The following is a 13503-nucleotide window of genomic DNA, read 5'->3' as shown; positions in this document are numbered from 1 at the left end:
TCAAATCAAGCATTAAAAATGCTGAAACTCACCAGGAATGGCTTATGGATTAGAGTTACTGCAAGTGGTTTGCATGCAGTTCTTGAATGTGGATTTGGATTTCTAATTGAATTCAAAGCATGTAAGCCGAAGGGCCCTTCTGAGAGTCTGGAAATCGCATGGCACAATTTTTGGGTGGAAGATGATTTGGTACTTTTCTAGCAATGAATATAACTTTTTTTTTAAATAGATCCTTGAGTTTTTTAATATTTCTCGTGGGATGCTTGCCTAAAGCACAATATTTTACAGTCATAAGCATTTTGAGAGTGAAAAACTGAAAATGAAAAATTCAGTATGTTTTAAAATGAATAGAATTAACTCTATTCACCATTTATTATGTTGCTTCATTCTTAAATGTCCCGAACACATTCATGTTTAGCATTTCAAAACACATTTGCCAGAAATATGAAGTCATAATTTTAATTCACTGACCACACTTACTTTTGCTTTATAAAAGCTGCTCGAATCAGGTAGCCACCAACATTTCCCTTTTCTCTTTGGCAGAAAGATGGCACACAAAGGTGTCCCCATTATTTAGATGTATACCAAGAATTTATAAGGATTAAACTGTCCTTGGACTTTTTTAAGTTTATCTATTCATCTGTCTACATTGTTTACTTATTACAATTATTTTCATTTTGTACTGTTTCGTTGTGTGGTGAGTGCGGCAAAGCGCTGTACCAGTGCATGCTCCCCAATATGAATAATAAATGACACAGATCTTTTAAATATTATGTATGTATTCACTTAAGGATTATTGCACGCAGCATTTTTGGGTCCATACCAAAATTCTCCACTATCTGTGCAGACTTCTGTAACGTAATGTTAACTTACCTAACTAACAATATCTGTCCCTCTTTTGCTAATGACTAATGAGACCTCTAAGTTCATGTCTCATTCACATGAAAAAAAAATTTGAGAATAAAATGGGACGACAAAATACAAGAATATAGATTTAAAGGTTAAGTAAACTGAGGGCCACACAACAACCCACTGCACAGTAAAATCTGTTAGCTATTAACTGCCTAAATTGAAATAGCAATACCACAAGTCTGGAGTCAAATGGGTCTGAGGTGAAAAAGGACAGGTCACAATAACAGAGAGAGAACACACTACACACCCTGCGCAATTTAAAGATAAAACTCTGTGGCTGTCTGGTAGTAGCTCTTACCACCATGTAGCTCATTGTTTGCCAGACAGCGTGAGGCAGGGTAAACATTTGATAAAATAATTCTAAACAACAGGAGTCTGCACTTCTTTAAAACTGCCAGGCTCATCATAGAGGAAGTACTATGTGTAAGGTATCCTTGGTGGCTTGTTCAAATTTAACTACATCAGAGGGTCCTGCTCAGCAGTGGATGAGGATCAAGATGTCCCTCAGCCACATTCTGATCAGTGTAATGTCTTGTGGATACCTTTAACGGAGCAAATTGTACCAGACTTTTTGTACATTTTCGCCTGATTGTGTTGCATAGCCTTGACCAGGAAAACCTCAAACTGGAAATGCAAATGCACAATTAAAACAAAAAAAAGTAGTCCTCTTAATGCTGAGAATAATGGGTTCTAGCCTTCAAGCCCCATCAGAGCCGCACCAGACTTTAGAGTTCGGGTTGCTCACAAACCCAAGGATAAACCTAGAATACTGCAGGGTCAATAGAGCAGTAATAGAGCAGCAATAGAGTCTGTCCATCAGACAGAAACAATTACAGTAATCCCTCCTCCATCGCGGGGGTTGCATTCCAGAGCCACCCGCGAAATAAGAAAATCCGCGAAGTAGAAACCATATGTTCATGTGGTTATTTTTATATATTTTAAGCCCTTATAAACTCTCCCACACTATTATAAACATTTCACGCACAATTATACAGCATAAACCCTTTGTATTCTCTTAGATATTAGGTAAGATTCGTTGAAATTATGTAAAACCTAAATATTATTTTAAAGATATCGAGCGTCTCCGATATCACATATGTTATAGCCATTACGACAGACAGGCCACCATCAATAAATACGTATAATGCAAGAAAAATTGTATACAATAAAATGTGTGTACAGTGACACTAAACTATGTACATGTAATAAGTACTGTATGTAAATAATTAATTATGGTTACTCACCAACAATGACACGACGACTTGTCCGATAACGATGAGTTTAATTTTACTGCACAACAAAGGATAGCGTTACAGCTCTTCTAAAGGAGCCTCTTCAGGCAACTGTTTAGCACCGCCGTTGTTCTTCTTCCATCACTCTTCAATCCAAATCCCTAAAGCAGATTCCATCCAGACTACTGCCTTATCACGTCCACTTGCAACTCATTTTGCGCCCTAGTTAAAAGACACTGCAGCTGTAGATCTTATATGCTTTTCCTCCTTTTTAAATAAAAAGAATCGTGGACTCATTTATGCTGTAATGGTGTCCTGCAGCGGTGTAGCTGTTTCCTTCCTTCAACATATCCAAAACTTTTACCTTTTCTGCAATCATTTGCATCTTCTGTTGGCGCTTGTGCACGTTAATGCTGAATGAGTGAGATTAGTACTTCCTGGTTAATGCAGCACTCCGTCGCTGAGCCATTACAGCATAAATGAGTCCACGATTCTTTTTATTTAAAAAGGAGGAAAAGCATATAAGATCTACAGCTGCAGTGTCTTTTAACCAGGGCGCAAAATGAGTTGCAAGTGGACATTGTAAGGCAGTAGTCTGGATGGAATCTGCTTTAGGGATTTGGATCAGCAGCACACAGGAACTTAACCGCATGCTCTGATTGGGTAACTTCTCAGCCATCCACCAATAGCGTCCCTTGTTTCAATTCAAATGCATCCCTTGTTTGAATTCAAATGGGCAAATCAACTGAGGAAGCACACGTACTGTAGACCGCAGACATCCGCGAAGCAGTGAAAAATCCGCGATATATATTCACATATGCTTACATTTAAAATCCGCGATGGAGTGAAGCCGCAAAAGACGAAGCGCGATATAGCGAGGGATCACTGTATACTGAGCATATAATTAAAAGCTGAAAAAATTGCTTCTGAAAACAAAATTCAATTAACAAGAGAAGACTTTTACTTTTAATGTCTGGGGGAGCGGTGCTGCACTGGCCCTTAACGCCTAAATGCGACTGATTATTGCAATGGTACTTTTAATATATTTATTTAGGATTGTTTGATAATTTCAAAATGAATACCTTCATAATTTGTTAGTAAAAAAAGATGTAATTATCTCAAACCTAGTTATTAAGACATTTTTGGCATAAATTATAACTGGAAGACTTTTACAAAAAAGTTGTAGCTTTGGACATATTGAAACTTAAATCTTTTTTTCCATTTTTGTTTGCAAGATCGCTTGACCTAATTCTGCTTTGAAGGAAAATATTGGTGAATGACAATGTTCAGTCTCTGTAGCACAGACTTAACTGATCTCAACGTCAAATGTTAATAAATTCTTTAATAAAATTAACATTTATGTTTTAAACAGCTCCGTTGTGGCTTAGTAGTATGTGAGGAGTCATTGCCCCACCATGTCACTTGCTGATTCTTTTTGGTTTCACCACAAGGATTCTCTGGACTTTGCTGTCTTTATTTTAGATCTATCGTCAAAAAGTTTTCTCTGCTGAGTCTGTCCCTCCAGGGGTGGTGTTCAGTAGATAATTGTGATATTGTGCTTGTGCCACACATATTGATTAGGATCGAGGACAAAAAGGTCAATTGTGCCCTTTTCAACCACAAAGTCACCCATGTACAGTGACCTTTTCAAAACTAAAGGGAAAAAATAACTTGATGTTTATCCTACAATTATTTATATTTTAGTAGTTTCCCATGAATTCCCACAAACCTGAATTTGATTAGGCAGATGTGAGAACATTTTGACACTTTCCCAAAATAGGCAAGATTTGGAGATGCAATGTTTTCTTTTGTGTGTTTTGTTCAATTTTAGTTGTAGAAGAAGTACAATTTCATTAGTCTTGTCAATATCTCTTGGTGGTATCCATAATATTATGTTACTTAGATTAAAGATACACTCTAAACTCAGAGTGTGTCTGTCTCTCTATGGTGGACTTTCTATGGTTAAATGAGAACCTACTCCCCTATTTGAGGGCGGAGTGGTGGCTCTGAGGCCTGGGATCCTCACTAGCAATCAGAAAGTTGCTGGTTCAAATCCTGGAATTGGCAGAAGTGACTCTACTTGCAATTGCACCGTCCTGGGTATGACGTTAACCTGCATCCAGCCATGCAAGTAGGCCCTCCAACCTGTAGGGAAAACTTGGGGGTTGGTGGCAGAATTGGCACTCCAGCCACCATAAAAAAACTCACACTGTTTCATTCCATCTGAACTAGTGTGGTGCTGAGGTGTCATCTGCTGCATTTGGGTCCTAATCTGGCATTTTGAGCTGATTTGTCATGTGGTCATTATGGCAATGTGCTGTATCAGTGCATGCTCCTAATCTTATCCTCCTCCTCTACTCCCTATTAGACATTGTTACAAACTGCACACAGAGCCATAGCAAGGTTTGGGGCGGCCACCCGTGTAATTGGTATCCTGGCTGCAATATCGTAAAAATGAAAACAGCACTGAGGTGCACAAAACTGAGTCCAAAACAGAACTGAGGGAATAGGGAAAAGGTGGAGGCTTTTAAAGGGGAAGACAGGAAGTGAAGTCAAAGGGGTCAGGCTCATGAGGGTCTTCAACCATAGGCTCAAGCCTGGATGTAACATCACAGTGGCCGGAGCCGGCAAGATCTTCTTCCATAGGCTCGGTCCCGGAAGTGACGTCAAAAGGACCAGGTGGAATCTCCCGTGACTGGTCTGCAGGAAAGGGAGAAAAAGAGTAAGTGCACTCTGTCACATCCTGGTTTGAATCGGAATTGCCCTTACTCAAGCCCTTTAGCTGCCTCCCATGCACATGCGTGTGACAACATTCTTAATTAAATAGCCATTTCATGTACATTTCCAGCAATAATTTTGTTTTAACTAAAACTATTTAGGTGATTATTAATAATATTTTACAACTAAAGGAAAGTGAATTGTTCTAATCCCAATTTAAACCCAGATTCTAGGAGATACTTTACTTATCCTGACATGAAGCATTATAATAGTGGCCACTGAGCAGAAGAGAAATAAGAAATTCTGATATACAGGACTTGAATTTTTGTTGGATTTAAAGGTGACAAGGATCCTCACTGACATACATTACAAAGACAGGGCAGTGCTACTACTAAATCTTCTTCAGAGAAAGATACTTAGTAATACCTCACACCATACAGTTTTATGCAGACATTGATTTCATTTATAGTCCACTTTCAAGAAATGAAAAACACTGTCATTAGATATACACATTTTAATAATCCTCATAAATGATTGAATACACTTCACAGTTTAATACCCTGAAACAAGTGTTTAAGTAGGCAGTAGGCAGAGTGAAGGGTTAAGAGCAACAGATCAAACCACTTATTCAAAGACACTTAAATGGTATGATAAAAGAAGTAGCCTACGTGTATATGAATATTTTACTCTTCATTCAATGTACTACTTATTTCTCTCTTTTATGATAATACAAGATAGTTGTGAAGGCCTAGGTCATTTTTAAACAGCTATCTATTTATCTGGGATCTGTCTAAATAAGATCCTACCCCTAATCTAGATATAGCACAAATTGTAAAGTTAAGTCAGCATCTTAGAAAGAAATAAAGAACATTATATGGCAATATTAATTTATTACTGGAATTGTTTAACCTTTCTTCTATTCATTTCCAAACCTGCAACGTATAATTATAGACTAAGAAGTTGGAGATTATTTCAGAAGCATCAGATATAAGGCAGGAACCCATCCTGGACTTGGCAGTGTTTTGTAAAATTGACCAACGTGTTTGAAGGTCTTTCTAATATACAGTATTTTTCGCACCATAAGACGCACTTTTTTTTCCCCAAAAGAAGGTTGGAAATGTCTGTGCGTCTTATGGAGCGAATATAGTGTCACAGACCATGATGTGTATTACCTGACAAAAGTCGACATCCAGGGGTAGAGGGCGACAAAACTCATTGTTACGTCACAGGCATTCCCTCTGTGCTTGGAGGAATGTTAGACTCATGGACTCGGCATCTGATCCTTGCGTGTGCGTGAGTTGCGAAATGTAAACAAAGGCAAGATGGCAATGACATCTCACGAGGGACCGAAGCGAGTGCAGAAAACAAAATACTCAGCAGATGATGTTTTGCGCATTATCACTGAGTTGGACTCTGATTTTTCAGAATCTGATTTTGTTGAGAGTGATCAGGAGATCAAACAAGAGAGTGAGGAACTGGCATCAGCTGATCAGGACCCCAGCTGAGCGCATTCGTGCAGCCGATGCACCTATGGCAAGGTTTGTGTGGGAGGAATGCCTAGACATTGATCCGTGGGAGCCAAACTGCCTACCGGACTTCACAAGACAGTATGGCTTGCTGTTGGACTCGACAGATTACCAGCCGCTGGACTATTTCAGGCTGTTCTTTCCTGAAGCTGCCTTTCAGCTACTGTTAGATGAGACAAATGGGTATGCAGAGCAATTTTTTGAATCGAAGGCTGTGCTTGCACCTCATTCTCGTTTTTCAAACTGGAATCCCACAACAAAACACGAGATGAAGGGCTCTGTGGCATTACAAATATAGATGGGACTAGACTGGCGATATAACTTCAGGGAGCATTGGTCCAAACGTGCTTTGTCCCCTGGTGGCTTTGGACAGGTTATGCCGTGTGATGATAGGTACGTGCTCCTACAAAGTGATTGTGAGCAACTGAGCTTCATAAATTCTGACACAAGCGATGAGGAGTTCTTGGGGTTTCCATAAAACCAGAAGAGTGCTTGAACCTTAAAGTCTCTCCTTATTTGTTAATGACAGTGATGATGTTTCTTAATACCGCTGTTGAATTTACATGCTTGAAATATTATTCTGCTATATTTTATTAAACATATTAGTACACCATTTGGTTCAGAATATTTTTTTTCTTGTTTTCCTCCTCTAAACCTAGGTGCGTCTAATGGTCAGGTGCATCTTATGGTGCAAAAAATACGGTACTTGGAAAAGCATTTATACATGTTTTGTCAGAAACCCTATCACCTGGGGTTAGGACACTGTCTCTCTTGTGTGTTGTAAAAAGATTATTCAAGGCGGTTGGCATCACAACAGGCCATAAATATTTCTCTTCCAATACTCCCTTTGAGCTGGGCAACCAGCCAACCTGGGTGAACCCAGGAAATGGCCATTAAACTGGCAGAGAGACAACTATTTTGTCAGTGTCTGATTTAACCTCAGAGTCTGAAAGCATGTTTGGGACTCAAGAGATCCAAGGCTACAAAAAGGCAAATACCATGCATAAATGACAAGAATCCATACAAAGGCCATTGGCTTCACAGTAGCTCTATAACCTACCTTTTCATTCAGGAACTGCAAGGTGGCGGAAACCTCAAATTACTAGTTCAGGGTGTTGCAAGCTAGGTTTCAAGAGACTAGGTGAGTTCAAATCTTTATTAAAAAGAGAGACTAGGCACGTTGTAGATATACTATCTTAGTTTTTAAAATGCATTGACGAGCTTCCTGCTTATCTTGCCTTTATAAAGAACATCAAAATATTCCAAGAAAATGTACAGGATTGAAAATTCTTTTTTAATTTGCAAACAACCTTTAAATGGCTGGTGTGTCTGGATTTGTACTGTGACTTGGGAGCACCAGCTGGCAGCAGAATAGGACAACCTAATGCTATTGTCAGATCAGTTCCCAGTCAAGGTCAAACCCTTTACAAGCAGAAATGATTTTTATAATTTATCAAATATTGATCCAGTTGTCTTGTATTGTAAAAGATGAGATGGTAGTGTCTTGAGGGCAACTCACCAGACAGTATGAACAGTTTGAATTTCGAACTAAGTCCAATCTAATGCAGAGACCTATAGGGTAGAAAAAAAAGTATTTAATAACGAGTTTTCATTAAATTTAAAAGGAAAAAGAGTTTTGAAGGAGATTGCTAACATAAAGAAGCAATTATTGTACCTTTCAGGTTCTTCCAACTTCAGCATTATCCCTATCCCATTTTTTCTTACTTCCTTTAGCTCATTTTTCTCAAACGGCACGACAATGACAGTAAGGGGTGCATTAAATTAGCCACATTTTAAGCTTTATTTAAGTTTAATCTGGAACTGAATTAATGTCACAGTTCAGTAAAGGAAAAATATTGAAACCAATAGAGTAAAAGAAATTAATTTCAGAAATAATAGTGACACGCAGTTAATGTGTTAATGGGTAAATAGTCAGTTGGGCTGTCACCATTTAGAACAATAAGTAAATGTAATTTTAGTGAGCTTCATTCAAGTCCCTCATACCTTACTGTTTTTTTTTGTCCTTTGACTCCTTTCCATCCTTCTCTATGAAGATGTGAAATGTGAGCTGCCCTTGTTTCAAAACAGAATAGCGAAAAGAAAGATAACTAATTCCTTCTAGTTAGAGTTTGGTATTGAGATGTGTTCTGGACACAACAACTGAACACACACACATAATGTAATTAAATACAATTAAAGTAGACTTACTTTGATATATACAATACTTTTGATTCAATTTATTATAAAGTGCTCTTCTCAGAAGTCAGTCTCTTAGTGTATGCATAGATTTTCAGCTATAAGATATCAATCCATCATTCATCCATCTATCTTCACTTTCATCTATTGAGTCACTTATTTACTAGTTTTAATTGTAAACTTGCTGCAAAACGTTGCACTGTTTACAGGGTACAGATGGACTATTTGTTTACCCTTATACTATACTGAGCTGCCTGCCATAAATCCAATCATCCATCCATCTTCCAAACCAGCTTATCTAGAGTAGTGTCATGGTGAAACCTGGAGCCTAAGGGACAATCCCTGGACAGAGAGCTAGCCTATCACCAGATACACACACACACACACACACACACTCACACACGCGCACGCACACGGGCACGCACACACATGCAAACACACGCACACACACACATCTGGGGCCAATATAGCATTGCCAGTCCTCCTAACCTGCGTGTCTTTGGACTGTGTAAGGAAACTGGATCACCCAGAGTAAACCCACTTGGACATGAGGAGAGCATGAAGGGAACACCAGCAATTTTTTAAACTATACACACTGATATCCTTTTAACATCACCTAACATTCAAAAACACAACTCACCATTTTATGCTAACATAATTTTTTTCCTTTTTCAGCCTTAACATAATGTGTCTCACCTTGACCCTGAGCATAATTGCACACCAGAACTTTAAAACTAAATGAAAATTTCTTCTGGAACATACAGTTTCAGAATGCAAAGGTGAAAGTCGCCTATGTAATATGTCAAATCAAGTATCTAAACTAGATTTAGCCTATTGCAGTAGAATATAACATTTAATGAAGGTAAATACAAATGTCCATGTTTGTCGACATGCCTCCAAATCTGAAGACAGCTCACATGATAGAAAACATGTCAAAGATGCACTCTCTCAAATTGATTTTCAGTACTGTCACATTGAACAAAAAATGGGCATCACATCCATCCACCCACTCACCTATTCATTTTCTTAACCATTTCATTCTAAAAACAATTCATAATCAAGGCTGTACAGTGCAGTGTACATTTTTCAAGTGTAAGAATTTATTAATAGTGAATTTGATAGTAGATAAACCACAAATATGCTAAGGTGTTTGTGCCAATTTTACATGATGTGTTATTTGGTGACTTAAGATTCAAAAAAGTCATGTGTTTATAACTGCACAAAAAGTTGTATTTAGAAACAAACTTTTCATCGTTTGAATGTAATTTCTTTACTACTAGGGGGCTCCGCCCCCTGCTCGCTTCGCTCGCCAACCCCTGGTGTTGGGAATGACAAAGAGCGTGATGTATGAATGAGATATAGAATAGTGTGAAGGTGTAGATGATGCAAATATAAAGCAAACAATAAAGTGTGTGGCACAGTGTAAAGGTTTATTTGAAAATTTCTTTGTACACGCCGTTTAAGTGTAAAAGGTAATTCCAGGTCCGAACTTGTAATGTCAATGAAGATGGTTATTGTTGTGATCAGAGTCAAGTTTGTCAGAGCTTTGAAAGAGTTGTGTCTCTCCAGGAAGTAATGGAATGACTTGGGTATTTATGTTTCCCACATTAATATTTTTTGGACATAATATAGTGCGTTGTGTTAAAAGGGGCATTTGGTCTAATGAGATTGCTGTTCCAAATCTGTCTGTAACTAAGTCGTCGCAGATACTTGCTTGAGGAATTGTAATAATATGTGGGTGAAGTCCATCTGTATTGGTGAGTGTACCATCTTCCAGTTGTAATAAGCAATTGTTATGATCTGGTTCTGGACATCTTTTTTACTAACTGTATCTTTTGAAAGCAATGCCAATTGTCTGCGTATTTTAAGGTGCACTGAACAATAGCTGAGCGCATGGCATGTGTAAGAATAGCTAAGCACTGTCTAAAATCTCCTCCTAATAAAAGTACCTTTCCTCCAAAGGGAATATTATTATTCATAAACGTTTGTAGAAGTTTATGAATGGTGTTGAGTAAGTGACTGGATGCCATTGTACATTCATCAATAATTAACATTTTTGCAAGACGGATGTCACGTGCAGTGCCACCGTTAATGTTCATAGTGGATACCAATTTGTAGGATCTAATGTAGTTGATAAAGATTTCACTTTCAGGTACATCGTTAGTTAGAAGCTTCTGTAGATATTGAGTAAATGAATGTAAAGAAGGCAGTCTAATTTGACCCTTTTGACAACAACGTGTAAATGTATTACTTGTATTGCCAGTTGTTTCTTCAGGGAAGTGAACTGAATGACAATGATTGCAAATGACATTCATTAATCCGAATGAATTTTCCTGGTGTATGTTTTGCTTGTGCCGTTTGAGAGGCGCGTTGTTGCATGTGTAGTATTTGTGACGTATTGTTTTGGAGCTGTAATCGATTTGCCTGTGCTGTGTGAGAATCCCGTTTTAGCCTTCGCTGCCTTTAACGTATATCTGAGACGGGAGGTGTTTCGTTTTGAATCCGTGCCTGTTGCGATGCAGCACTTTGATTGATAGATTGCGTCATGTGGATCTAGGATGTAGATTTGTGCATATTTGCGTTGTTGATTTGTTTCAGGGTGCACTGTTCCAATGCGATGCAGTATTTGTACACATATGCGAAAGCAGTATGGGCCATTGCCTTTTGGTGGCCTGATATTTACTCCGGTAGATGCAAAAGCAAATGAACTATTGTAGGATCTAATGCAGTTCATAAAGTTTTTACTTTTAGGTACATCGTTAGTTATAAGCTTTAGTTGAGCTTTGCGTTTTTGGAGCCGAGACATTTTTTCTTCTAGAAATATGGATAAGTAATAAGGAGTATTGCACTCACTGTTAATATGGAGCCTTTTCTGAGGTTGAACGGTTAATAGTGCCTTATTGTAATGAGATCCACCTATGCTGCATAGTGTGAATTGTGTTTGGTCCCGTTATCCGAGCGGTATCGTTTTGTACCTGTGATCGTGAATTCATGACTTGTTTGTTCTTGAGCGTGAGAAATATGGATAAGTAATAAGGAGGATCGCACTCACTGTTAATATGGAGCCTTTTCTGCTGTTGAACGGTTAATAGTGCCTCATTGTAATGAGATCTACCTATGCTGCATATTGTGAATGTGTTGAGATGACGTATGTTTAATACGGACGGTTCATTTAGAAATGGGGCTTTGTGTGTCATTTGTTATTTATGTTACTGTGGTCGTGGGTCTGAATCGTCGTTTTTGTGTATGTTTTGTGTGCTATGTCCGATGTCTGTCCCGTTTCGTGTCCAATGGGCTTTGTGTGGTGCTCTTGGCTTCTTTTTTTTTTGTGTGCTTGTGGCTTGTTGAATCCTCCTCTTTGTGTGCGTCCCGTTTCGTGTGCAATGGGATTAAATCCTCCTCTTTGTGTGTGTCCTGTCCGTTGCTTGTGTGTGTGTGTGGGGGGGGGGGGGTTTGCGGGCTCTTTTTTTTTGTGTGCCAGGGGCTTGTTGAATCGTCCTCTTTGTGTGTGTCCCGTCCGTTGCTTGTGTGTGTGTGTGGGGGGGGGGGTTTGCTCGTGCGGCGCTGTGTGCGTCGCCTGCATTTGACTCCTTTTTTCTGTGCTCACTCCTTTTTTCTGTGGTCTTGGCCGCCTCTCGCGGCGTCTCATTTCTTGGGGCGCCTCCGCAGTACGTCTTTTTGCGGCTACGGCCCATGGCCGGATGTCCCTGCGTCCATCCGGTTTAGCATTCTCGGTTAGTAATGTGGATCACTAATGTATAATATGAAGGAACATCTGTCCATTTATTTTCTTTACCCGCTTATCTAAGGCTGGGTCGTGGGGAAGCTGGAACCAAGCAGGCAGGAACAATCCTACAGACAAAGTCTTCAGACAAAATTAAATAAATGAATATATTGTGAAATAATATATATAATATTTACATAATAAATAAAAACTTGAGCATAAATACTTAAACATAAATCTGCATATATGCAATGCAAAGTTGACTGACTCACTTATCAATGAAAACACTATTTTCCTTTTAGCTCAAAAGATGCAATTTATCTGGATGGTACATCTAGGCCAGTAGATGCACAATATGAAAGGACATTTCGATACATTAATATTTAGGGGTAAAAAAAACCCACAGCAGAAAAACTAAACACTCCAAAATTTCAAAAATGCCTTGATGGGTTTGATTGAAATTTGGTAACATTATAGAAGAAACAAAATTAGCAGACACGTTTTTGTATTTATTGATATCATTAATAACAATCTTGTGAATGGAACATTTTAATGGACCACATCCTCATTTTTTCCCCAGCACTGCCAGCAATCTAACCACAAAATGGGATGTGCCAGTTTATGCAAATGTTGCAGTCTGCAGAAGCAAAGAGAAAGGAGCAAAGTTTGTTGAAGATCAAAGAAAACACATTTAGCAAGTGCTTACCAGGTGCTGTGGCTGTGAGAGCAGTCAAGTGAGCACAACTGATTCAGTAAAAAAATATTTAATATACTGTATATCACCACTTCACTCCCTCCATCTTATGTGCAAGCTTATGCAAATACTCAAGTGGGGACTACAATTCCCATCAGACGATGCACTGCTCCAGACGATTTCATAAGCACTCACAAAGTTTAAATAAGAGCATTGGCAAATATTGCATATCATCAAAAGAAGCAGCAACTGCATTTTTGATTTTCATTCAGACACTTTTGGATAACAGTTTCCTTGACTCGCTTGATTACGTTTATCTTAGAGTAGTGTTTCTCAACCTTTGTATCCTTGGGACCCAGTTTTACTTTTTTCAGTTCCTTGATTAATAACAGACAGCATTTGGGGGATAGGGGAGTTGGTATCCCCTTTGTCATTGGAATGAAACACCAGCATTGCTTTAGGGCACTACAGATACAATTAACTCTGACTTATGAATCTTTT

The 13503-nt window shown here is 38.6% G+C and overlaps 1 protein-coding gene across 2 annotated transcripts in view; it reads left to right on the top strand.

Annotated features, from left to right (window-relative positions):
* Nucleotides 1–13503, top strand: part of LOC114652878 (potassium/sodium hyperpolarization-activated cyclic nucleotide-gated channel 1) — a 360830-nt gene that overhangs the window by 89204 nt on the left and 258123 nt on the right. The gene's annotated exons all lie outside the window — the stretch shown is intronic.

Source organism: Erpetoichthys calabaricus, chromosome 5 (genome assembly GCF_900747795.2).
Source record: "Erpetoichthys calabaricus chromosome 5, fErpCal1.3, whole genome shotgun sequence".
Classification (NCBI taxonomy): domain Eukaryota; kingdom Metazoa; phylum Chordata; class Cladistia; order Polypteriformes; family Polypteridae; genus Erpetoichthys; species Erpetoichthys calabaricus.
This window is presented reverse-complemented; position numbering and strand designations above follow the sequence as displayed.